Source organism: Cyprinodon tularosa, unplaced genomic scaffold (genome assembly GCF_016077235.1).
Source record: "Cyprinodon tularosa strain WSP-4 unplaced genomic scaffold, ASM1607723v1 ctg450, whole genome shotgun sequence".
Lineage (NCBI taxonomy): Eukaryota > Metazoa > Chordata > Actinopteri > Cyprinodontiformes > Cyprinodontidae > Cyprinodon > Cyprinodon tularosa.
In genome coordinates this window covers 335,665-362,986 of record NW_024039175.1, presented here as the reverse complement: position 1 = coordinate 362,986, position 27,322 = coordinate 335,665, and the positions used below count along the sequence as shown (strand labels likewise).

The 27,322-nt window shown below is 38.0% G+C and overlaps 1 protein-coding gene across 2 annotated transcripts in view; it reads right to left on the bottom strand.

Moving 5' to 3' along the window:
• LOC119793391 (sodium/calcium exchanger 1-like) overlaps positions 1 to 27,322 on the bottom strand; it is a 184,765-nt gene that overhangs the window by 103,004 nt on the left and 54,439 nt on the right. The window lies entirely within an intron of this gene.

Sequence of the window (27,322 nt, the reverse complement as noted above, 5' to 3'; positions counted from 1 at the left end):
AGAGGCGAAGGGAAGGAAAAGATGTGGTCGAAAAAAGTGTACAAGCAAGAGAGATAACCGCACCCTGGAGAGGATTGTGAAACAAAACCCATTCAAAAATGTGGGGGAGATTCACAAAGAGTGGACTGCAGCTGGAGTGAGTGCTTCAAGAACCACCACACACAGACGTATGAAAGACATGGGTTTCTGCTGTCGCATTCCTTGTGTCAAGCCACTCTTGAACCACAGACAGCGTCAGAAGCGTCTTGCCTGGGCTAAAGAGAAACAGGACTGGACTGCTGGTGAGTGGTCCAAAGTCATGTTCTCTGATGAAAGTAAATTTTGCATTTCCTTTGGAAATCAAGGTCCCAGAGTCTGGAGGAAAAGAAGAGAGGCACTTCATCCACGTTGCTTGAAGTCCAGTGTAAAGTTTCCACAGTCAGTGATGGTTTGGGGTGCCATGTCATCTGCTGGTGTTGGTCCATTGTGTTTTCTGAGGTCCAGGGTCAACACAGCCACATACCAGGAAGTTTTAGAGCACTTCATGCTTCCTGCAGCTGACCAACTTTTTGGAGATGCAGATTTCATTTTCCAACAGGACTTGGCACCTGCACACAGTGCCAAAGCTACCAGTACCTGGTTGAAGGACCATGGTATCCCTGTTCTTAATTGGCCAGCAAACTCTCCTGACCTTAACCCCATAGAAAATCTATGGGGTATTGTGAAGAAGAAGATGCAATACACCAGACCCAACAATTCAGAAGAGCTAAAAGCCACTATTAGAGCAACCTGGGCTATCATAACACCTGAGCAGTGCCACAGACTGATCGACTCCATGCCACGCCGCATTGCTGCAGTAATACAGGCCAAAGGAGGCCCAACTAAATACTGAGTGCTGTACATGCTCATACTTTTCATGTTCATACTTTTCAGTTGGCCAACATTTCTATAAATCCTTTGTTTTTATTGGTCTTCAGTAATATTCTAATTTTCTGATATGATGAATTTGAGATTTTCATTTGTTGTCATTTGTAATCATCAAAATTAAACAAAATAAACATCTGAAATATATGAGTTTGTATGTAATGTATGAATATAATATACAAGTTTCACTTTTTAAATGGAATTACTGAAATCAATCTACTTTTTCATGATATTCTAATTTTATGACCAGCACCTGTAGATGTTCTCAAAATTGCATCAATAAAAGCAAGAGCATCTTTGCATTATTTAGTGAATCAGCACCTGAAAGCATCTGCTTTGGGCCGGTGGAGAAGTAACCTGTCTGTAAGGTACTTTGATGTACAGCTAGAAGTCATTAACCGCATAAAAAGCCTTTGATGCCTAATTTTATAAAAGCATTGTATTTCATTACCCAAATATGCTTACCTGCATCATGCAGAAGCAAGTAAAGAGGGGTAACATATAAATATATTAGAAACAGTTTAGTGTTAAATTAATTTCCCTACAGTGGTAGTGAAATTGAATAGTTGAGATAAACAGAATTATGAAACTGTTATTCGATACCCCTTCTGGTCTAAATTGACCCATTTCTCATTTATCTCTCGTGGGAAGAACCTGAACCTATCAGTTGTGCACAGGAACATTAAATGTCCCTTCTTTGCTTTACAAGATACTTTCCATTAGCTCCTATATTTAAAGTGAAGTATGATAAGTCGAAGCCTCAACAGGAATGCTAGAAAACCTATCCTAGAGAGGACAGGCGGTCAATAGTCTAAGATGAATACAGTACTTGCAAGGACAATAGGAAAGGGTGGGAGGCATACAAATTTAGTCACATAAGCTTTTAGGAAAATGGGCAAAAAATAATCAAGTGGTTTAAGAAATGCAGAAAAAGGCCACTTTGTGAAATAGTAAAGAAAATCATTGAAGTCTTCCTATTCCAGTTAAAAAGTGAACAGAATTCATTTTTGCTGCAACTATTAACCTTGCAAGTTCCATTTTTGGCATTTTCAGCAAAGCAAATTGCTTTGAAAAATAACTGGGAAAACTGATGTTGTTATTGCCAACATTAGCAGCTAAACATTTAACTAATGCCTACTAGCCATAAACAACACTGGGAGCTGCTGGTTGAGGACCCTGCTGGTAATCTGCGTTTTAATTTACCCACAATATGCTGTGATTTACTAGTCACAGACTGATGTAACGAGACCACAAACACCCCTCTGGCCATCATGTTGCTGCTCCTACTTTCAGACGAAAGCTTCTTCTCTTTTCTCTTTTTTTCTTAATGCATTTGTTTTTTACACAAATACACAGAGAAATACTCCACAGCAATATCTGCTAATTGTCACTTGATATGCTAACATGGGCTCTGCCCATGAGCACATTTAAATATTTGCACACTCCTGTGTGCATGCCAGATTGCATAATCATAATCAACTTCGATAGTAGCATTTATTTGCAGCTCTTAAGCGGCTTTCAATCCTTGCACACTAAAAGAAAATATCAACCCAAATCTGTCTGAGCGGATGTAGCACAGGTTTTCCATAGAGAGTAATAGTTAACCTTTCCTCTGTATGCACCTGCTGCACCGCTTCAACTGGCAAGACGTCTGATGTCATGTTTAAAATGTGGAGCAACTTCCTTTGGGGAATAAAAAAGAAACAAAAAAAACAAGAAGCTTTTTTTTTCTGTTTTATGTCCATCACTATTCCAGATTTAACCTTGTATCTGTTAGAGTCCTTAAAACTTATACATGAAAGTGAGGATTTCAGGCCCTCTCCAAACAGAGATATATTTTTCAAAACTAGTTTCCCCACGGTTTACTCTTTGTCTATAGGTGTAAAAAATGTAGATTGGGTTTCTTTTCTAGAAACAATAATGGAGCAGTTTATTGGTCTCCCTTTGAGGTGGATCTGTCTTCCATAACTATAATCAGAAACAGGTGGAAAGATGTAAAAGAAACACAACCTAATGGAAAAGCCTCTAAGACTACAGGTGCTGGTCATAAAATTAGAATATCATGAAAAAGTAGATTGATTTCAGTAATTCCATTTAAAAAGTGAAACTTGTATATTATATTCATACATTACATACAAACTCATATATTTCAGATGTTTATTTTGTTTAATTTTGATGATTACAAATGACAACAAATGAAAATCTCAAATTCATCATATCAGAAAATTAGAATATTACTGAAGACCAATAAAAACAAAGGATTTATAGAAATGTTGGCCAACTGAAAAGTATGAACATGAAAAGTATGAGCATGTACAGCACTCAGTATTTAGTTGGGCCTCCTTTGGCCTGTATTACTGCAGCAATGCGGCGTGGCATGGAGTCGATCAGTCTGTGGCACTGCTCAGGTGTTATGATAGCCCAGGTTGCTCTAATAGTGGCTTTTAGCTCTTCTGAATTGTTGGGTCTGGTGTATTGCATCTTCTTCTTCACAATACCCCATAGATTTTCTATGGGGTTAAGGTCAGGAGAGTTTGCTGGCCAATTAAGAACAGGGATACCATGGTCCTTCAACCAGGTACTGGTAGCTTTGGCACTGTGTGCAGGTGCCAAGTCCTGTTGGAAAATGAAATCTGCATCTCCAAAAAGTTGGTCAGCTGCAGGAAGCATGAAGTGCTCTAAAACTTCCTGGTATGTGGCTGCGTTGACCCTGGACCTCAGAAAACACAATGGACCAACACCAGCAGATGACATGGCACCCCAAACCATCACTGACTGTGGAAACTTTACACTGGACTTCAAGCAACGTGGATGAAGTGCCTCTCTTCTTTTCCTCCAGACTCTGGGACCTTGATTTCCAAAGGAAATGCAAAATTTACTTTCATCAGAGAACATGACTTTGGACCACTCACCAGCAGTCCAGTCCTGTTTCTCTTTAGACGCTTCTGACGCTGTCTGTGGTTCAAGAGTGGCTTGACACAAGGAATGCGACAGCAGAAACCCATGTCTTTCATACGTCTGTGTGTGGTGGTTCTTGAAGCACTCACTCCAGCTGCAGTCCACTCTTTGTGAATCTCCCCCACATTTTTGAAGGGGTTTTGTTTCACAATCCTCTCCAGGGTGCGGTTATCTCTCTTGCTTGTACACTTTTTTCGACCACATCTTTTCCTTCCCTTCGCCTCTCTATTAATGTGCTTGGACACTGAGCTCTGTGAACAGCCAGCCTCTTTAGCGATGACCTTTTGTGTCTTGCCCTCCTTGTGCAAGGTGTCGATGGTCGTCTTTTGGACAACTGTCAAGTCAGCAGTCTTCCCCATGATTGTGTAGCCTATAGAACTAGACTGAAAGACCATTTAAAGGCTTTTGCAGGTGGTTTGAGTTAATTAGCTGATTAGAGTGTGGCACCAGGGGCCATCAATTTTGAACCTTTTCACAATATTCTAATTTTCTGATATGATGAATTTGAGATTTTCATTTGTTGTCATTTGTAATCATCAAAATTAAACAAAATAAACATCTGAAATATATGAGTTTGTATGTAATGTATGAATATAATATACAAGTTTCACTTTTTAAATGGAATTACTGAAATCAATCTACTTTTTCATGATATTCTAATTTTATGACCAGCACCTGTAGCCATGATTTAGCCATTATCGGAAAGGGATGCTTTTGTCTTTTATAAAGTAAGATTATGTATCACTAATGATTTTCTTATAACCAATGTGAACTGATTTCATATTGCAGGGATTCTGTAGGCAAGTTAAAAATATTTACATGACCATTATGAGTCCAGGGTAGTACAGCCTGGGCTTCAATATGATGGGAAAACCATCTACTAAACCCCAGCTCATCTTGCAGCAAATCAAATCTGTCAACTCTATTACTTCTGCTGGACAAACGGCTGAAAGAAAAGCATTGTTTGAGCTCCACAGCACACGAATCAGTTTACCTAATTTCATTATATAATCTTGCAAACCTAATGGAATGATCTGCCAAAGTTTGAAGACCAACACACAAAGAAGCTCAAATGCTGTAAATAAGAGTAAAATCCAAACACAGTATACTGTAAAAATGGCTAGATGGGGGGAAAAAAAGTCCTTTGTTTAAATATGTGTAAATGTGTCCCTAAATATTTTCCATCTATAAATTGTTATGCATGTCTTTTAGCACTTTTTAACTACAACGTCATAAAAAAACTGTTCTGAAATAGTCCAAGTAATGCTCGCAGGAACACAGTAAGCTGTGAAACTACAGTATAACAGTCAACATCTGTCATGTTAAGCTAAACATGGAAAATTTTTTACTCCCTAGAGAGTCTGTGCATACAAGAGTGTGCTTCTCATATGGAAGCACTTAACATGTAACTAGTGCTGGCACCACACGCACATGATGGAGGGGAGGATGAGATAAGCTCCACATGTGGCTTCGTTTGATTTGATTTTGTGAGGGATTCCCTTTCCTCTTTTTTTTTTCCATCGTGTGCAAGTCCCAAAGACAACCCCTGTACGTTCATGCCACTCACATTGCCCTCATAAAGCCATGAAAAACTATTTAATTTGAAGTTACTCGAGGAGGAAACAAGGACCAACTATCCACCCACATATCACATTTAAAGTTTTAGTTTTACTCACCCCAAACCACCCTACTCAATCATTCATGCAACTGGAGAGGATAACAAATGGAAAGAAATACAAGAATAAGTGGCAAAAACAAGGGACTGAAACAACATTATGGATATTGAAGCAGAACATAAAAAAAAAAAAAATGTGATATTAGCTCTCATGCTCTGTCTGCTTTTTAGTCTTTAGATATTAAGGTTTTCATTCTAAATACACAATGAATGAACATGCACTGTGGCTAAGATCAGCAGACCTTAACTTCAAAAGTGTAGAGAAGTGACAGAACTAGCATGGAATGACAAAGACACAACAATTAAATTGCAAAATACCTATTGCAATTATTCTCCAATTCCAATATAGCCCCACTGCTTCAATTAATTCAATTCATGCATTAATAGGCTAGGGAGAGACATGCGCAGCAAAGACTTTGCTGCAGTGAAATGATGCAGCAGTCTCTGCATGCTGCACATGTGATGTCAGAACTGAGTCTGTGGGTTTGTGCAACTGAATTTTCTCAAAGGCAAGATGGTGAATGTTTCTGCATGTGTGTGTGCGAGCTTGTGCACAAGGGGGGTGGCGGTTGACTATACAATATTAATGCTCGCTGATGTGGTGTTGCACTAGTTTCACATCAAAGAAAAGCAGATGCAAGAAACAAGGTTCTTACACAACATAACAAAATGCTGCAGGGATGAGTTAGGACGCGCGATCCATTTATGTGCCATGAATGCATAATGCATCGTTGAGGGGATTGGTATGATAGGTTGATTAATGACACTTTAATTTATTCACATCGACAAATTGCTATACACTATAGCCTAAACGCTCTTGTATTGAAATGCTCCTTGTCCATTCTGTCTATTTTTAAAGACATTTTATTATGAATTATAGATTGCACAGCAAATAAGCAGGTTATTGCATTTAAGAGCCACTAACTAGAGCCCGACCAATTAATCGGCGGGCCGATTGATCGGGCCGATTTTAGCATTTGGCTCTTTAATTGACATTGCTCGAACTGTAGCAGATATAAATTTCTGCTGCTAATGGCTGCTAAAGAAACTTTGCTAGGCGTCGATTCTGCTCCTATGCCCCTCCCATCGTAAGCGCTGAGCTGCTCCTTGAGCCCGCTCTCTCTGCACCGCCCCTACCCTCAAACAGGTCACAGCTGCTGCTAGTATAAGCATTGAGATGGAAGAAGAGGGAGCGTTCATGGTAAGCTTTTGTAAGAACTACACTTTAGTTCCCCCAACTTGCCGTTAGAGGGCGTTAAGATGAGCAGATGGATATTATATGCAGTTTTGGATAACATATTAACATTTTAGCTAAAAAAAAATATTATATTGTTTCCATCTACACTTCATGCTGACATGCAGGGTGTTCTGGGGCTCATAAATTCAAAATACAATTTTTTTCATTAAACTAATTTTTTAAATGCTAAAGCTTATATATTTAGTTCAAATCCTGTTTAGATGTTTTAAAAGCTGCAACATTGCTACTTAAATCTAGTTTAATCCCTTTAGTTCAGTGGAAAAGGGAACTTTTCAAATACTTTTAAAAATGTATATTTCTGAGGTTTTTGTGACTAAGTCTTTAAAATGAATCCAATATATTTGGACAGTACATATCCTGTGTATATCCATGTTCAGGTTTTTTTAAATTGTCTGGCCAATATATATAAAAAATTGGCCAATATCTGATATCGGCCAATATATCCGATATGGGTTCTTTGAAGCCCTCATATTGGTGTTGGCCTTTGAAATCGCATATTCAGGTTTTTGACAAAATTTACCAAAGCCAACATCCAGGTTCAGGCAAATCCCCGATCAGCAGCTATTTAGTTATAGTCTTTATCTATTGCTCCAAGTGGCAATTTTTTTATTGAGTGACTATGTTGCAGTAAGCAAAATAAAATCAAATTTCTTCTGCTGGATCTGATTATTAGGGCACCCACCTGCTCCACAAGACATACTATTTTAATTCTGCACTGAACTATTAGATATTACGTCGCAAAATTAAGTTATATATTTTTGTTTGTAAGGAAGTATCCAACACTAAATGATCGTAATAAGTTGGACCAAAACATTTAAAAAAGGCCTGTAAAACAAAAGATAAAACTCCTTCCCTTTTAAATCAAATCTTCTTCAATGGGTACACAGAGTACAAAGAAGCTAAGACTACGTTCACACTGCAGACCTCAATGCTCAATTTCGATGATTTTGTGAAATCCATTTTTTTTTTTGTGTTGCCGTTCACATTTCCAGATATATGCGCCTTGTATGTCATCTCCTGTTTAAACTGCATTCTTACAAGCAAGAAAAAAAGACTTCGTCCCAAAATATCGTCCGCCATGGTTTTTCTGATTCGCATTGGATTCAAGACCACATAGCCAAGTGGCGTAGGTCGAATTGGCAAAAAAACAGATCTGTGTTGTTCAGACTGAAATGAAGAGGTCAAATACAGGTTTCTATGTGCAAAAAATTGTGGATTTGTCTCACTTCAGGCTGCAGTGTGAACATAGGCAAAATGTTCTGTTTAGTTTGGTGCATTTAATGTGCATGTTTAAAATCAATAAAAAATAATAATTTAGACAGTTTAGATTTACTGATATACATATATATTCATATATTTATTAACATAGTTAGACCTTCAAAAAAATCTACTCTGCCCTTAGCTAATTATTTTTGAAAACATCAACATTGTGTTTGCTCAGCTTCCTGTTGGTGTAGTGTGATCTATGGAGACTGGCTTCGGCATGCAGTAATAATAGAATCTGCCCAACTGCTGGCAGACGGCCATACCAAGCCACTGCTTTGTATACAGAACGCCGAGGCAATCTTTCACTATAATGGTTGCCAGCAGTGCCGTAAGCAGTGTAAATTAGGGCCGTGTATATTGAAGCATTACAAATCAAAATAGGCAGTTAAAAAAATAATTACAGTTTAAAAGTTATAGTTTTAAGATTTGAAGGTAATTTTATTTTATTGCAATATGCAACTTGTGGGTGTGAAAACTTTCTTGTGAACTAAAGGGAGCAAGTTTCAGAGACTAGGAACCAGCTTTAAGTTCTGTAATCTTAAAAGACCATTTCTTGGTATCATTGATTGAAAACAATGTTTTTATGTTTCCATTGCTAGTTTTTAAATCCTGTTTAAATCACATGGTTATGATCTGGGATGAATGGCCCAGAAATAATGTCAGCTAACCATCTGAACACAGAGTGTCCAAGATTGTTCCCTTTTCCTTATTAAATTAAGTCAAATAACAGAATTAATGTAGCAGAAACTGGACAGATGGTTTTTACTGTGGCATTCGGCGTCATCATAATGACTGACTGGCCACCACAGCTTCCAAACCCTGAAGACAAGCTCATGGACAGAGAGAGTATCTAATCAGTACATATGCAATACTGGAACTAAATCAAGCTCAAGTCTGTCATATGTCCTTACACTAAAGTGTTGACCTTCTTTGCACCGACACAGTGGAAGAGCTCAGTTAACATTTGGAAAAAGTCTGACTTTACAATCCCGATTTGCTCCATTTAGTTGGACACCATGAAACTCTGATTGTACTCTTGCATGTGTGTTTTATATGTGCAAACTACCATGTCAGGTTTTCAGCAGTGAAAGCCTGAAGTCATGGAAAATATTCAGCTAGTTTACCCAGGTTCTCTAAACAATGAGACCTTTAGAGGGAGCGTGTGTGAGAGGCAGCAAGAGGGAGCAAAAAAAGTGTATGTGATTTGAAGGGAAAAAAATGGTGAGTCAGAGGAAGAGAAAGAGTGATGCCGAGGAAAATATATTTTCTTCTTCTTTAGATCGGCTTTGTCTGCCCTTCCTTGGCTGGAAAATCGAGTTTCCTCTTGATTTTGTGTGTGTTTGTCTTGTGTTAGTCAGCAGATAGGGCCAGGAAAAGAGCAAGAGTCATGTTTTAATACTTGTTCATTTGTGCAGTACCCTCTGTGAAACCAAAAACTCTTTAAGCCACAGCTGAAAAGGTCATTTACATCATTATTCGTGGGTATGTGTTAGTTTGGAGCATAGTTACACTTCACACACAAACAAGCTAATTTTTGAAAAATAACCTAATAAAGAACCTGCAGCAAATCTCCCCAATGACTCCAAGCCTAATCTGACATGAGTACAGTCTGATACAGAAAAATGTAGCCCCTACTTGATGATTAGTGTTTCAAACTGGGAGAGCTGAGCATTTGTTTACACCAGAGAAACAAGAAGTTAACCCAAAATATAGAAAGTTAGGCTTTTGAAATACAAAATGATTTAAAAGCAGAATTAATCTCTATGCACCAAGCCACGTTTATCTTTCTTCATGTTGTTTCAATGTTTCTTAAAGATGGACAGAGCGCAGAAGTGACTATAGTTTTCTAAAGCTTTCTGGGGGCTGGAGTAATGTGACACCGCCTCCCCTCCACTTATTGCCACACATGGTTTAACCCCAGTTAAAATACACAGAAAATAAGCAAACTGAAAATATTTTTTGAAAAAAGTAACCTTAGATTTGTAGGAAGCTTTACCCACTCAAGTCTTAACGAGGATAAGCTGCAGTACATTTACAAACATGTGATTTCTGAATGTTCTCCAGGATGAGATGCACCTGGCTAGCAGCTCTGCACCCCCCTAAAAAAAGCATTTCCATTCTTAAACGGAAGAAGAAAAATCTTTGGTTATTCTCCATGTTTCTAAAGGATCCATCTGGACCAGTCCAACTCGGCTGCCCGTCTGCATGAACAGCCTTCACAGAGAACAGCTGCCAATCATTCTGCCAGTCTATTGGCCAATTAGGACATGGTTGCCATGGTTACATGCACACACTCACACGCTCAATTCTCACCTCCGATGGTGTCCGCCTACTCATGGCAAGGAGAAGGAAAGATGAAAAGAGAGAGTGAGAAACAAGGGGAGAAGAAAAAAATGAAACACTTTGAACAAGCCTGGAGATGACAGAAAGATAAAGAACCGAGTGTAAAAGATAAGCAGGAAAACGTAATATGTAGGATGAACACGGAGACCATTAGTGCACTGACAAAACGTGCTAATGGAGGATTTGAGAATGCTTAAAATATATTTTTTCCTTTCTCATATATAAATAAATATATAAATATATATTATATATATATATATATATAGTACCGATATGCGGCATTTATTTTTTGTTTGACTTTTTGCCGGATGGATGGATGGATGGATGGATGGATGGATGGATGGATGGATGGATGGATGGATGGATGGATGGATGGATGGATGGATGGATGGATGGATGGATGGATGGATGGATGGATGGATGGATGGACATTAATTGTTCTTTAATACTGCAAAAATGACAGATCTTTTCCAATTTGCTTTCTTCCAACCCCAAAATTGGGAAGAGCTCCCAAAGAAGTTTTTAAATATAATTTTCAATTTTGTTGCACCATTGTAGTATGAACCCTTTTAAACCGGTGCAATAAAAGACGACCATAAGAGACACCATAGAACCAGCAGCTGATCTGAAAAGGATAGCGATGAAAACAAGTAAAAAAAAAAAAAAAAACATTCGAATATGTAATTATTTTCTTGCTAAAGGATGCTCCATGCCTAAGAATGACCAGATTAAGCCAACTATCACGCTCTTTGCTGTTGAAGTCGTTACTGAAGGAAGAAAGCTTAGTGTTTAAAAAGGAAGTAAAAGGAAGCCAAAAAAGTCAGAAGCTACTGAAAGGAAACGATTTTCTACATATGAATGTCATGTACAGATAAAAACAGCAGTAGATGGCTAGATTTGGAAATTGTAGTATAAAGGTTTCCGATGAGATTGATTTAACTACAGCATATCTCAGTTTTCATCTTTCCAACTTTATCTCGTGGAATATGCTAGATTGTTTTTTTATATTACGTCTCAGGGTTGAGCCAAAGGTCTGCATTCTTTAAAGAACACCCAAAAGCACAGACGTTTACAGTTATTAACAACTATTATTCTAATTGTTAATATAAGGTATAACTCCCTAGTAAATGTGTCTTTTTCAAAAGTTAGTAAATCTGTTTTACAGCAAATTATTTTCACAGCATAAATTTCTCTGGATATAAACAGATGTTCAAGATCATGAGTCTAGAAAGGTTTATTTTGGAAGCTCTTCTTTAAAGGAAATAAAAATTGATTGTGATACTCACAAGAACAAACTTTATAGAATCTTAAGATCAGTATGTGGTCAGAAATCTCTGAAAAACGCATCTCTGGGGATAATAGCCTACAAAGTCTTGGAAACGTAACCTCCATGTAATATGAATTTCTTAGCTTTGGGAAACGATGAAAAGTGTGAGCTGGTGCTGGAGGATCTACAACCTTGGGGCTGAACTAATCATTTATGCAACCTGGTTTAAACATTGTAACTGAGCAACATGCCAAATGAACATCACTGTGGAATATCAATGACAAAGCTTAGTAGCAGTAAAAAGCTTCCTGTGTCAGTGTCCTTTTCTATTTAAGGTTACTCCTCAAACCTTCTTTTCCCAATGAATCTATAGAAAATGATACAATGGATAATCTAAATTTGATTAAGAAAACTTTATCCGCTTGTGTCGGACATCCAAACAAGTTAGGTATAGGAAACAAGCAACTAGTTTATCTTGCCAAGTAATGTCTTGTTAAAAAAAACTACATCATTTGTTGAAAGTAAAAGAATACGGGGTGTATTTAGAACTAGACATAGTGTCATCTGGATATCTTGCTTAACCAGAAAGCATCAATACAGAAGCACACAAACACTCTGACGGGCCAGTTTTACAGGGCACGAACATAATCCTGCAGTAGCAGCTCCGGTTTCCTTAGACACACATACAAACATTCCCTTCTTTGAACACTGCCTTGAAGAAAGAATCAATAAAATGCTTCTTAAATTCCTCGACTTCTACCGAGTGCCAGGCAGAGAGGCAGAGACCTTGTCTGCGAGTCGTTCCCACTTCTTGTTCATCCAAACTTTAATCAGCATGGTGGAATGGATGCTGGCTGGTTTGTTTAATAAAGGTAATAAGCGAATCGGCCTTAAACATATTTCTGTTTAGGAACAGTAATCTGCAAATTCCAGTTTATATTGGATTGCATACTGCAACCACATGGGGGCATTTATGAGGAATATGAAGAACACTCTGGTGAAAAGCTTTGGTTTAAAGCCATTCATTATGAGCAAAGATAAAATGTAAGAAGTTGTTGAAGACCATGGAGGGACTGCAAATTCCTGATTTCTTTACTTAAGATCTGCAGAGACTATTTCACACAAAGATTCTGAACGTGTGACCAGATCAATGCCTGTCATTAGGAACCTGTAAATGAAAGATGAATCGTTTCATTTTAATGATTAAGACTTATTAGACCCCAATCCTAGCAGTCACTCCCAATGCGCCACAAGCATCATTTCAGTAACCACCAATGAGAATTAAGAAAAAAAGGCACTATACAATGAAAGGGAGATGATATTCAGACACTGTTTAGGTAGGGAATTATAGTTGATTAGGTTTAGTTGTTCACAAGTATTCTTTTTTGTTATGTGCACCAGAAATTTGCAAGCATTCAAAAACCAGATGCACTATTGGGTAGCTAGAACAGTGATCACAAGCAGGTGGGACTTTTGTAAATGGTGAACATGCAAAGAACTAATATAACTGAACTTCTTTCTACTAATCTCACTTTCTTTGACTCCATCTCTTATTTCCATCCTAGTGGATCTCAGAGTAAAACTCCAACAAGCTGAATAAAAATGCTTCACAATCCACAAAGTAATCTTTGAATATATTGTTGCCCACCACAATGTTCACATAAGTCTGCTGATCATCTTTAATCTTGCTGCTTAGAGTGACATCCTAGACCAGAAGATAAAGAATGTGAAATTGGCCATCAGGTTTTTAATGCAGGCTTCTAAAAAATGTTTTATTTGAATGGGATCCTGCAGTGGAAATCCATACTTCATTACCAAGCTGTCTGTTTTTATTTTCATGCAGCTGTTAGGGAAAAGAAATGACAAGCATCTTTAAAACCTAGGGAAAACGGAGGAACAGCCAACAAAAAGTGAAAGTAGTGGGAAGGCTTTGTGGCCTGAAAGAACAAAACAATGAAAAAGTAACCGCATGCAGGATTAATATAAAGAGAGTAATTGCAGGATCTGTGACAGAATTGAGGACAGCCTGGTCGTACAAAGCCTAGGAATGAGAGAACAAGAGATTAGAGGCTGAAGGAAAAGCAAGGACTTAAAGAAAAAAAGATTTCAACAAGAACTGACAGAGGACAGACAGGGAAAGAGAGAGAGAGAAGAGTAAAGCAGACAGGCCAAGGGACAGAGGAGATAAAAGAAAAAAAAAAAGAGGCTTCCCAGCAATGAAAAATATTACATAAGTATAGAGAAAGGGAAAACATAACGGCATAGACGAATAACTCAAGTTAAGTTGACAGAAAGAACACTAAAATATGTTTTTCTGGCAAAAAGATGTTTAAAAAGAGCAAGGGAACAAAAAGGAGCAAAGGGAATCAATACTGAGATGAGTGAGAGATTAGTGAGAAGCCATCTCGAGAGGTACTGCAGGATATTAGTCATTAATCTAGTTCATTTCAGGATTTCCGACGTCCTAAATTCATATGAGACAAGAATCTTTATAAATTCTGATATCGGCCATTTGGCCATTTAGCAATTAAACCTTGTCTATTCTAATTCAATAGCTTATAAACTGCATCATTGTTGAGCTCCAGAAAGCTTCCACAGGCCTATGGTTTCAGCTGTTCAATAAAGCCATGAATTGACCTTAAACAGATTTCTTTAGTGTACGAAAAGGAGTAAAAAGCTGCATCATCTGCAGTGAGGGCAGTTTGACAAATGGACCTGGAGCTTTTTTACTTCCCAACTTTTCCTTCCCAAACTTTTATGAAAATAAGAAAGTTTAAGCACTTAGCTAAATTAGACTACAGCCAAATATGAGGGGCACCAACACAGGCACTATGGAGAAAAATGGTGATTGAACCTGAAATCCACAGGATTCTGGTATAAAGTAAAGGTTTTAAAACCTATTGGTTAAATTTTTTTTTATTTTCTTTTGAGGTTTAGATAAGATAATTCAAAGGAGAGTTTGAGAAAGTAGCTATTATACAAGTCTGATCATAGACTCCTGTTGTACTGCTGCTCAGCTGGCTGAATAAAGGCTGCAACAAATTTCCCTCAATTACAAGAACGAGCCATCCGTCTGAAAATATTCATTGATACAACTAGAAGAGTGGTGAAAACAAAAGGAACATCACTTTCACTCTCAAAGTAACAGCTTTTAAAAACTTGCCAGGCAAAAAGCAGTGAATGGGAAGCAGAGCAGACAGCCTGACCAAGTCACCAGCTTTGTAATCAGCAGACAGAGGTTATTATGTTATTAGGAAAAGTTTTGTACAATAAACACTTTAGAAACATATGTACATCTATCAGGTATTTTATAGTTGTGCATTTGTATGCAAAATAAATTTAGATATTATTTTAAAAAATAGGAAAAAACATTAATTTATTAATTAATAACTTTTGCTTCTCTTTTAGAAAAAAAGAAGACTTTAATATCTTAGATATTTGTTTGAAATGCATGTACAAAAACTTAGTAATACTTTTACTATGAGTTTCCATAGAAATACAAACTTTAAATTAAAATTAAAATTGTTTAAGGTTAATTGTTTAGGTAAGGTTTAAATTCTTTATTGGCATGCCAGAGAAAGTTTCAAGTGGTATTTCTGTCATCCTTTGTAAAAAGAACCTGTTATTTTACACTGCCGGTCAGCTGGCTGAAAGAAGGTCCCTACTTCTTTGCTGACAGAAAAAACAAACCATTCTATTTTTTTTTTCAAAATAGGAAGACAGCGAAGTTTAATGATTTTTAACTACATAGTAGTTGCTCTTATAGCAACACTGTTTTTAACCTGCTGCCTGGAGACAATGAGCATCACGAATGTAAGCAGCAGACTGCAGGCTGGCTGGATCGATCAGATCAATGTACTTCTGTTACTTTATAAAGATATACTGTGCAATAAACAGCTAAAAATACTCAGAAAAATAAATGAAATAAATATTTAACAAAGCAATCAATACAAAGAATGCTATTACATTATTAAACTTGTAAGATCACTTGTATAAACACATTAGGAGAAAGGCATAGGGGCCTGAGGGACATCAAATTATAAACTTTAATCTAGGTTAGATATCCTTCAAAACTTCACAATATTCTAGAAAAAAAAAAGGCCTGTTAAGAGAAATTATTTTGAAGATGAGCACCCTATAGGAGAATGATGTGTGGTATGCCATTTTTACTTTCACAGGGAGAGTACACAACATTTCCCTGACATTGGTAAATAAAGGAATGCTGCAGGTGCCAATTTTTAGAATAACTGTTAATTTCCACCTGTAATCCCTAGAGAGGTTGAGGTTAGAAGACTACAGCAACATTTTGTAAATGTGAATAACAGACTAGTATATAATGCTAATTATAAAATGTCAATTTTCCTTACTCTAATAAGTGTTTGACTAAATGAATTAAATGACCACATAAAAACTATTTTACGTTCCTGTCCAGTTAGGTTAAAAACAAACATGGTAATTACATTACTAATTGGAGAAAGGATAATTCAGGATGTATGAACATATCTCAGCAACCAATAATGTTTTTTATCCATCACTCACAGTTAGGAGTCATTTATTCAACGTCTTGCCTTCTAAATATGGCTTTTAACCTCATTTACCAAACACATATTCCCCATCTGTGCATGGCTCACACATGAGTGTGCCTGTGCTCGATGGTGGAGCTAGTTTGTGCTTAATTGCTTCTTCATTGATGGCTTTGATTGGTCACTAAATGAAACGCTCCAGTTTCCAGTGATTAGCTCTTCCCTGAGCTCATTCGTCACACTCCAGACCATAGCCTCAACATTAAGGTCCGTGAAGCAGTGCGACACACCTTTCCACGCCTTCCCTCTAACAAGCTTTAGATCATGAAATTACTGGACTCAGGCAGAGCAAATCTCCCTTTATCACGCTTCATCAAAGAGACATCTTTACCTCTATATCTGTCAAAAAAAACACTTAATCATTTAAATATATCGGAAAAAAACCAACCAAAAACTAGAATATCAGTCTGAGAGTGCAGACCACCAGCAGTAGATATTGTGCCATATTGTGACTTCCACCTATAGATAAAACTCACATGATTTGGATCATTACAAAATTTGAATAAATTGATCCTTAGCATCAGGTGCAACTTTGGGAATAATTTCCTCATAATTCTTTTATAAGATTATAAATAAAGGAACAGCAAGTGCCTGCAGCCTCTGGTGTTTGTTCTGCTCTCACCTTCTTTATATACTTCGCCTTCTTGTTTAGTCAGCAGATCGAGACTTTGAGCAAGGCATGGCTCACTGTTCCTGTGTTTTTTCTTCACTATAATGCTTCTGGACTTTGAGTCCGATGCTGAAGCTGTCAACAGTCACTGCTGCCACCCTCTGGTTAAGGCGGGAACTGCTTGTTTCACCAAATATTAATGAATCCTTTACAAAATTCCCGACTATGATGTAAATCCTCACCAGAATTTATTGAAATGTTCCGTGGACTGAGGTACACATTCAGAAAAAATTTCTTTAAAATTTGTTGAGAAGTTTTCAAGTTATCCTGTACACAAATAGACAGACGGACGGACAGACACACATAAACTCAACTAAAAACGTCACTTCCCTGGTGGAGGTAATGAGGAAACTAGATTTAGAGAAACATATTTTGACACTTCCACCCCTTCTGGATATGAAATGTAACTTTACATAGTGAGGGATAAAAAAGATGATTGCAGCAGCAAAGGTGGGCGGTCTGTGCTGCCAAATGTTGGTAGAATCAAATCATATCTGAGATTTCCTTCATCTCTCTGTGTTTATGGGGGGAAACGTCAGCAAGCAGACAATCCACCTTTAGTCTCTAGCCCTGCTTCAGCCTGCCAGGGTGTCAGGTAGCAGTGTTCCTCATCTGGATGATCAAAAAGATCTTAGAATGCCAGAGGGCAAGCTCGACATTTTTCACCCTTAACTGCCTCTCCGGTGGAGGAAAGTAAGGAAAACACTGAGCTACCATTTCTGAGCCTGGAGTAATGGCCTCCTGGTTTCCCTTTGAAGTGTCACTTGGATGATAAAGATGGGAGGGAATTGAAAATTGAATGTTTATTACAAGTTAAAGGCAAGACATAAAATATTAAACATATGGAAGACAAGATACATCCTGACAAAGGAGAACTGTGGTTTGGATGCGTTGAAATACAATGGAAGGTTTCTAGTTGTGGTTTGAGAGCCTGGAGGTTAAAAGGCTGCAGAAAACACCCATTGGATAAGTCAAGAATATAAAAGTGATGCCTCTGCAGTGCAAGTGCATTAACAAAAACCTTTTTGCTAATTCTGTGCTTTGTTTAATCCTTCCCATTTTCATTTTAGAATCTACCATCAAGCATCATCTCACCTCTCTTTAAACTAAAATATTTTCAAAGACTTTCACAGACAAAAAGCTCAGTGTGACAATAAACATGCTATGCTCTTAAGTTTACTCTGTTTCTATTAATCATTTTGATTACTGGATATCTGAATATTACAGCCTATTACTTAATTTTACCTCTGATTTAAAATAACACTTCCTGAATTAAAATATTTATCAGGGTAGCATAATCTGCTGTATTTTTCCAGTGGATTTATAGAATAGAACAAGCAGACTTTACAGCAGGGCAGGCTGCATGAGGTTGGATATATGTCTATCCTTTTGTCCAGCAAATTACAGCCTTTGTCTGAAATGAGGTAGATCTTCAATTTCATTTTGTATCAAAATGAAAACATTTTACTGGTGTGTCAATTTGAGAAAGTAATTAAAAGTGTAAGTTGTTAGAAGCATGTTACTTAAAAATCCCCAACAAAGATAAAAAAAAAAAAAAAAAAGAAATTTGGGGCTGTGGGTATTAGGCTACAAAATAGTTCAAATCTGTATGCAAAAATGGCATAATTTGGTCAGATTAGCATGTTATACACTGAAGTTATTAACTATAAAATATTTTTTAATCTGGATCAATGACTGAAGAATCAGCTCTTATTATAAAATGTAAAAGACATCTAAAACTTGATGCTGTATTTTTTAATTCTGTGCTTTTCATATCATCATATCCTTTTAGGATGACGATACTCCTACCAACAAATGTTAGATGGAACAGGAATCCCTAAATGTTTCCAGAAGGGACCCAAATGTTCCAGCCAAATGTTTCCAGAAGGTATCTGGGAAACTAAGAAATTTAAAAAAATATATTTTACTCCCACATTATACTAAACAGTCCAACAAGACTCAGATTGGATGTTTTTTTTTCCAACTGAATACAAGAAGTGCTACAGAAAGAATAATTTGCATGAACCATCAATTCGAATTTATGAAAATAAATAACTTGCATTCAACATAGCTAAAGTTAAACAACTTAATAAAAAGATAATCTTAAGGCTAGAACTTGATTTAAGTTGATACATTTTTACTTGCACATAATATCAAGTTAGGAGCTGTAGAGTTGAATCTATAAATAAATCAAAGTCATTTAGCTGCTTTAATTTATCATATCTGTTCATCTACAAGCACATATTCCAGAACATCCTGTAGTTTATATATACCTTTGAATAGCTGTTGTTTACATAAAGTTTATATTGTTTATGGTGATTTTTTTAAACTCTTAACCTTGTGTACGAATAAGACGGTGAATATTCACAAATGCCATACAAACATGCACTGAAGAAATGTAGTCATTTGATCCAGAGACTTTTGCCCTGGCTTTGACCTGGTATATCTTGATTCACTGACATTAAGCGCATTTAAAAAAAAATTAGATTAGATGCCTGAAAAGGCTAATTTATCAGCAGGTCCTAATAGACTAACCATAAGCGTAGGGAGGCAGCATAGTTTGTCTTTTTTTAACAGCAAACTAAAAAAGAGAAAAGTGCCATTTACTTAGCAAATCCCCGAAATTGGGGGATTTTCAAATACTTAGAGCAGCTTTGACTAGTAACCAAAGCTGCCACCACAACCATCTTAGGTTGTTATTTTTTGGTCAGCCATAGGGAAAACCAAAAAGCTAGAGAATTTCATATAAATTAGCTATAAAGTTTTATTTAGTGACCCTAATTTGGTTTTAACACCAGATTTGTTCTTGTTAGTGCTTTAGAGATAGCAAGGTTACTCCAGAACATCTGGGTAATGCAATCTTACTTGCATTTACTCGCCCTCGTTCAACTTCCATCATCTTGGCCACTCTCAAATGAGAGCTCCTCTGTGTTTATAAGCAACACAAGACAAAAGCTCAGTCGCATATTCCAACAATTTCAATGACAAGTGTGTATGTAGAGAAACCAAGTGGGAAATGAGAATAGGGAAGAAAAAAACCCCAGCAGACTAATCATAGCCACTGTGGGATTTATCAGAGCATAACACACACCCCCACTCGCTACACCTGCCATACTTTGTGTAAGCAGATACCCTGTAGAAATGTGTTTGTGTGTTACAGGATGCAAGTATGTCTCCATTTCCGGTTTATATTTCATTTGTGTACATGTGTATGAGATAAGAGCCCTGCAGCACTGCTGTGACCCCCTCTGTGTCTCTGCACAAACACAGCTTTGATAGCTTGAAAAAATAAAGTTCTAAAGAGGAATAAAAATAGCTGGACTGAATGCAGGTGCAGCTAAGATCATCATAAATGAGAACCTTGAGAAGCATGCAGTGATGCCTCAAAGGTATTTTCACTTAATAATCTTTGGTATATTTGTGTGCTTTATTAGTTAACAAATGTACATATGTACCCTCTTTGAGGGTCAGTTAATTCAGATTTTTTACCATTATTTATGGCATATTATTTGCCTAATTCTCCATGTGCTTTACAATATAGGCAATTAGTTAGTACTAATCCTACTCGTTTTGGAAGAATACCAAACACTATGCATGAAAAAAAAGTTTTTATTTTCCCCAGTGAGTTAAAATATTTGTTGAAAGTTTCTTTTCATCCCCCTCATTCCCAGTTCATTGTGCTAAAATCATGTCAACTATATTTTAAAGTATAGTGGCTTAGCCATTATGCAAATTTTGAGTTAGAGCCAATTTGAAACTAACGCACAAAGGCAGGTGACACTCTTTTTCCTTAATAAAAAAGGGTAATAGGTGGTACAGTGTGTTAAATAACAGCAACGAAAAGCTATACACTTGGAACAATTAATTACTTCGTAGCTCCAGGTCAAATTAAATAAAGGATTTTTTTTTTTTTTTTAAGTCAACAGATTTAATTTCCTATTATCAAAATGTACAATGAAACAAAATCACATCTTTGGTCTAAATGAATCCTCAAGATGTAGGAAATCAAATTGCAATTGGGAGGAGAGCAGAGCATGTTACATCGATGAACAGCAGGGGAAGCTGCCCAAAAAGATCAGTGCAACTCTTAGGATAGAAATGTCTTTCCATCAGGCTGCATTAAGTCTCAATCTTTACCAAACAGGTAACAGTGCAGGTAGTAGTCTCATCCCCTTCAGGACTACCTCTAATTTAAAACCAAAAATTCCCCACAGAATGCAGGTATGGCTCCGTTTTATTATCTGGGTGGAAGGATAGCACTTTTCTAGTGGTTGTAAAGGAGTTGGTTAGAACCATAACCACAGCAAACTTTGATTTGAGAACGGGCTTGCAGTACATGTGACTGCTGCTATAAATAATCCAACCCAATATTTAAGGAGTCCACAGATGAGCTGGTTAGGAATGCTAACGCCAGGGTCCTGACTGGCCACAAGTGGAACGCCCAGACCGAGGTCGACCAAGCGGTAAGCCGGCTGCAGCACAAGGAGATTGTAGGCAGGGTGCAGGTAGGAAGAGCATGCCTAGGATGGGGAGAAGCACCACGCTTCTGGTCCAAGGCCCACCACAAGGAAAGAAAGGAAATGGTGGTGGCGGAGGTGACAAGGATGGAGGAAGACCGCTGTAAGATCAAGGCTGTGTCTCAGGGACGGCAAGGAAGCTGGACAACCTGGGAGGGAATCTCAACCAGGAACATCAGTTGGTCAGACTTGTGGAAGATCCCACAGGCAAGACTTAGCTTCCTTATCCGCTCAACATATGACACGCTTCCTTGTCCTCGGAACCTTCATCAGTGGTTCGGAAACGAGGAATGTTGTGCACTCTGCAATGCTCCCAACGCAAGCCTCCAGCACATCTTGTCAGGCTGCAAAGTGGCTCTCTCACAGGGCCGCTATAGATGGCGCCACGACCAGGTCTTGAGAAAGCTAGCCGAAGTGCTGGAGGAGCGCAGAAAGGGTAGTAGAACACCATCGCCAGCAGAGGACCCCACCATCTTTGTCGCGGAAGAAGGAATCAGAAGCTTCAAGCAAAGAGAAACCGCAAGGCCCTTCACTACTGGCCAGGAGTGGAGCATGAAGGTTGACCTGGACAGGAAGCTTCAGTTTCCCACAGAAATCACCACCACATCTCTCCGACCAGACATTGTGGCGTGGTCCATAAAGGCAAGAGCGGTAGCCCTCATTGAGCTCACTGTGCCAATGGAGGAAGGGATCGAAGCTGCCTTTGAGCGAAAAAAGGCCAAGTATTCAGAGCTGGCTGCGGAGTGCCGGGAGGCGGGCTGGAAGACTACCATCTACCCAGTAGAGGTCGGATGCCGAGGCTTCACAGGGTTGTCGACCATACGCCTCCTGAAAGACGTGGGAGTCACGGGAGGAAGGCTGAGGAAGGCAACAAAGGAACTGGCTGAGGAGGCGGAGAAAGGGAGCTTTTGGCTCTGGCTGCGGAGGAAGGACAGAACCTGGGGGAATAACACCTAACCCCCAGCTAACAGTTGCAGGGAATAACATCTTTCAGCTGCAGGGGGTGACAGGGAGACGTCCCTGTCACTGCCCCGCCACCAGGAGACTTCCAGGATTAAAGGGGCGAAACGTTGGTGAATGGTGGTTCCTGGCTGATGACCCTGCAGCTGACCCATGGGCACCGGAGGAGGTGCGACAGGCAGAAATGCCAAGCAGGATTTAACACCCTCCTGTATTATCCTGGGTGGAAGGATAGCACTTGTCTAGTGGTTGTAAAGGAGTTGGTTAGAACCATAACCACAGCAAACTTTGATTTGAGAACGGGCTTGCAGTACATGTGACTGCTGCTATAAATAATCCAACCCAATATTTAAGGAGGGAACATTAGAAGGATTTGCAGTGGTGCCATTATCTTGTCCAGGTCAGCTCAAATGTGCTAAGCTAACGTCTACCACCCAGTTTTCCTCTCGAGGAACACCCATCCTATTCAGGCCATATGGACTTAATCAGCTTCAGTTTGGTTGGCCGTCAACATCTCAGCAGTTGGCCATGGTAGTTTCTCAATAATTGGGCCCCTTGTGCCTTTCCTATATGAATGAAAGTCATTTCAGTCTTCCTCTAAAATGGCTCTTTTTCTGAAGCAAGACACAGAAGTGTGAATTTAAGCAAAACTATTTTTAAAAGAGTTTTTTTTTGTCCCCTATAAAAATGTGCTGAGCTTTTTTTTTTTTGCAAGAATCTAGGATCAGGCAATAACTTACTTTAAGTTGTTGATGTGGCGCATCGAGCAGCAAAAGTTACATTTTTCTGAAGTGCATCGCGAGTGTTAGAAGCTCACAATGCGTCGCTTCAGCTGCTTAGACGCACTGCTACAAACGAGCTGCAGGACCTTTTGCTGTACCAAGATGCGTGTCCACCATTAACTTTGCATGTAAACTAGCTGTTTATGCTGCCTCTACTGCTTTAGGTGTGAACGTAGCATTAGAAGAGTGTTAATGGTTGCATTTGCAAAATTGTACCTCAAATTACCTGTTATAGCAACATGTTAGAGAGATTCATAAACAAAAAACAAAAAAGAACTTCTTAAAGCAGTTCTAAAGAACTTTAATTTTTGGTTGACTTTGGCTAAACTGAAGCAAACTAAAACCAACATTAACAATTAAGGATGCACAAAATAAATGACCAGCTCATCTAAGGCTCAGATTATCTTTAAAAAAAGAGGTAAGTTTCCAGTTACCATACCAAAAAAATTATTTCCATAAATGTTCTATTTTCTACAGGGTTTACGCTTCTTCTTGCATTTCAGAAATGGAGATACGCAACATTCAGCTGCAAACCTAAAAGAAAAACAATCACAGTGCAAAATCATATCCATCAATGAGAAACTACATCAGTCAGCAGTCAATGCATGTATATAGTTTTGCTTTGATGTGTGAAGTGGGTCAGATGTTCATTTTATTGTATCTACAGTTGTCCTTATTTTACTGAAGTGCACACACATTTTAACTGCAGCTTTTATGCTGAGTACCATTACTTTGCCTGATTAGGATGTGCCATTAGTTGCTTTGCAGAAGTGCTTATGAAGTGTTTTGTGTGTTTATGTGTGTGCAAATATCTGGTAAACACCCACGGCATCCAGAGAATTAGCATATTAGAGGTCAAATCCATAATATAGTGAGAAAGCTGGAGGATGTGTGCGTATTAGAGTCTATTTTGCATTTTAACTCTTCTTTTTATGTGAACCTTGGTCTAAAGCTGCTTGCCTTTAGGAAAATGAGTGCATTTCTGTGTGCAGCTACAGCTCTGGGTCCCTTGCTGATAGCAGTCTTACACCAAACACATGAGATCTATTCATACACAGAACGACTGTAGAAAAAGTAAGAATGGCAGGCTCCATAAGGAATTGATTTCAGTTGGTGTCAATAATATTTTAAAGTTACATCATGAAGTTTAGGTGGTTTGCTTTTGAATAACATCATCCAGTGTTCCAAGAGTAATGCCTGTAACACTAATCATCAAAACAAGGAATTAGATTAGTTAGATACCAGTGTCAGATTAAACATACAGCAAAAATTAATCTGTTTACCCGCTTAATCCTTGCTAAATTGGTTTGAGGCTGGTGCCTGGTGCATATCTCCTGTGCTGAATGCTTAAAAGTCAGAGTCATTTGCATCCAGATCAGGACAGAGACATACACAGGCTACTAGCAAATTGATAATATTTAAACATATCAACTTCAACAACTTGTCAGCCGGTGCCAGATAATCACAGGGAAACAAACAAAAAACAAGACAAACTATGCAACTTTTTCAAAAATATACCAATATTTGCAAATCTATGTTTGAATTTTCAAAAGGACAAAAAAGAGCGACTTTATGGCAAAACCTTCGTAATTGTATTTTTGGCTCTCTGTACAGCTTGTTGCTACTAAGAAAAGCTAACATTTACTCTTTTTCCATCTGTATCAATCTCAACACCAAGGAGCGTTGTAATCCAAGGAACCTGGTAGTATCAAAGGGAGGTTTTTATGAAGTTCCTGCTTTTTCCCCCTTCCTAATTCCCCTAAATGTTGGATTATCTTGCTAAATAGTCATTTTAAAGCTGTGTTGTCAATAACAAATTTTGTGTATATGGCCATTTAATCATGATGAGTGTAATTTCTTTGGAATGAGTTCAAGAATGAAATTGTTGATGCTTGGAAGCTGAAATCACAATCCTCCCCCTCTGTTAAGTGATAGCTTTTCCCTTTTAACAAAGATGACCTCCTTTATTGTGTAATCCTCTCTGTCTAGAATCAGAGCATTTTGGTCATCAAAGATGACAACCCAGGAGATTGGCGGGTGGATATTAGACTTGCATCTGACTCGGAATGTGCTTAGAAGGATGGACCTCCATGTTGCTTAAAACACCTTTGCTCCAACCTGAGACTTCTGGATAGGTGTTAAATTGTCTTCAACAAATCAAAGCATATTCTGTGGGGGCCCTGACCCGAATAACTGAGAATTTACTCAGGCATGTATCATCAGTAGTAATGCAAATCACATCCATTGGATCTCAATAGTGTCCAACACACATGAACTGTCAGACACTGGAGTAGGTAGATGCTATTAATACGTTGGCTGAACCAGGACAGTGGAAGTGGGGAACGGAAGCAGGCCGGTATCCACTGGGAAGCAAATTGCTGACCTCTTTTTAACTAGAATACTGCTGGGATTGTCAGTGGGATTGACCCATGGGAATAATGAATGGGAAGGCCGCTCACTCTGAGAAGGTCTGTCACTTATCAGAGTCTTTCATCTCACACTTAGAGCAGGCAGTTCAACAATGATTAGCCTTGCATGTTTAAAGAACCACGATTAAACCGTGGTTCATGTAATAAAGGCAATAGAGCAACACATTGTAAAACAATGTGTGAAAAAAGGGCTTTATGAAAGGCTTTGCCAGGTTATGTCAAAGAGTTAAGGAGGGAAACGAATGACTTTAGTAAGAAGTGAGCAAAATAAGCCAGGGGGGAGATATTAAGGGATCTTAAAAATCAAGATCTTTGAACAGAACGGATGGTATTCATTAGCTGGGATGGAAAATGATCCCACCGCACTGCTCTATGTCGTTGTGTGCTTTTGTGCACCTAATGGATGTATGTGTATGACAGTTGGTGTTGTGACAGATGTTGTACCATGCTGTTTCACAGCAGAGGGCTGGCTTAAAGTTCATTAAAAAGGCCTCAACATTAAGCCGCTGATACAAAACCCTTCCAAAAACACTGAGGGCTGCTGGTAAAAATAATAAATACTAGAAAAAACCCCGTGATCAGGACCAGTTTGGCCAAGCAAGTTAAACACAAACTCTATTAAATAAAAGAGTTCAAGGCATGCATCCATCTTTATTCTGAGCTAAAATGAAAGCTTTGAATGATATTGAAGACAGAAGTAATTTAATATTCCTCTAAGTTTTATACTTTGAATTTAAATTTGTATTAGCTGTGCTCTCAACAAATGCCATATATATATATATATATATATATATATATATATATATATATATATATATATAAAAAATAAGGCATTTCAGATAAAGTCAGATGGTAGTGTGGGGATGCTTTCGTTCAGCTTGGGATGCACAGAACTGATGGAGAGAAAGATTGAACCCAAAAAAAAAAAAAAAGGCAAATCTAAGAAGATAAAAAAAACAGGTGAGGCTTGCGGTTTATCCTTAAGCAGTACGGAAAAACCAGAGCATGTAGTTATGTTAAAATGAATTCATCATTAAAAATGCTGATTGAAATTTAATAAGTAATACATGGAAATACTTTAGAACTAATGTGAACAGTGCTTACCATCAAGTACGGCCGAGCTGGAGCAATTTTATAATGAAGAGTCAACAAAAAAAAAAGTTCTGTCCCAAAATGTACAAAGTTGATAGAGACTTACCTCAGAGGGAGAAGCATCGAGAACTGTTCACTGAATACATTAGCTGAATACATTAACTCTCTAACCATTTCTGATTTTAAATATTAACAATAATAACAAAACATAGACAATTTTTCCTTACACTTCATAACTTTGCAGAACTTAGTGCTGGTTTTTTACATAAAACTCAACTATAAAAAGTGCAAGTAGTATGCATAATTTGGTAGGGCATTGTATCTTATTGCAGCCTATAACCAGAACCTTTTATCCAGGGCATTTGGTATTCAGCAAAAAGTTCAAAGCTACAGACTGAGAAACCTTTGATCATAAATTTACTCAAATCGAAGTTAAACTGACCCAAGGGAAAGAAAAACAGTAAAAGGCACTACGTGTATATAATGTTAGCCCATGAACCCAATTGTATTTAATGAACTGAGTCTAATTCATTCTGAAACCACCAGAGAGAACAGAAATGACCTTTTGGCAGCACACTTTGATGAAGCAAAACGTCAGTGAAGGCCTGACGTCCCAGGA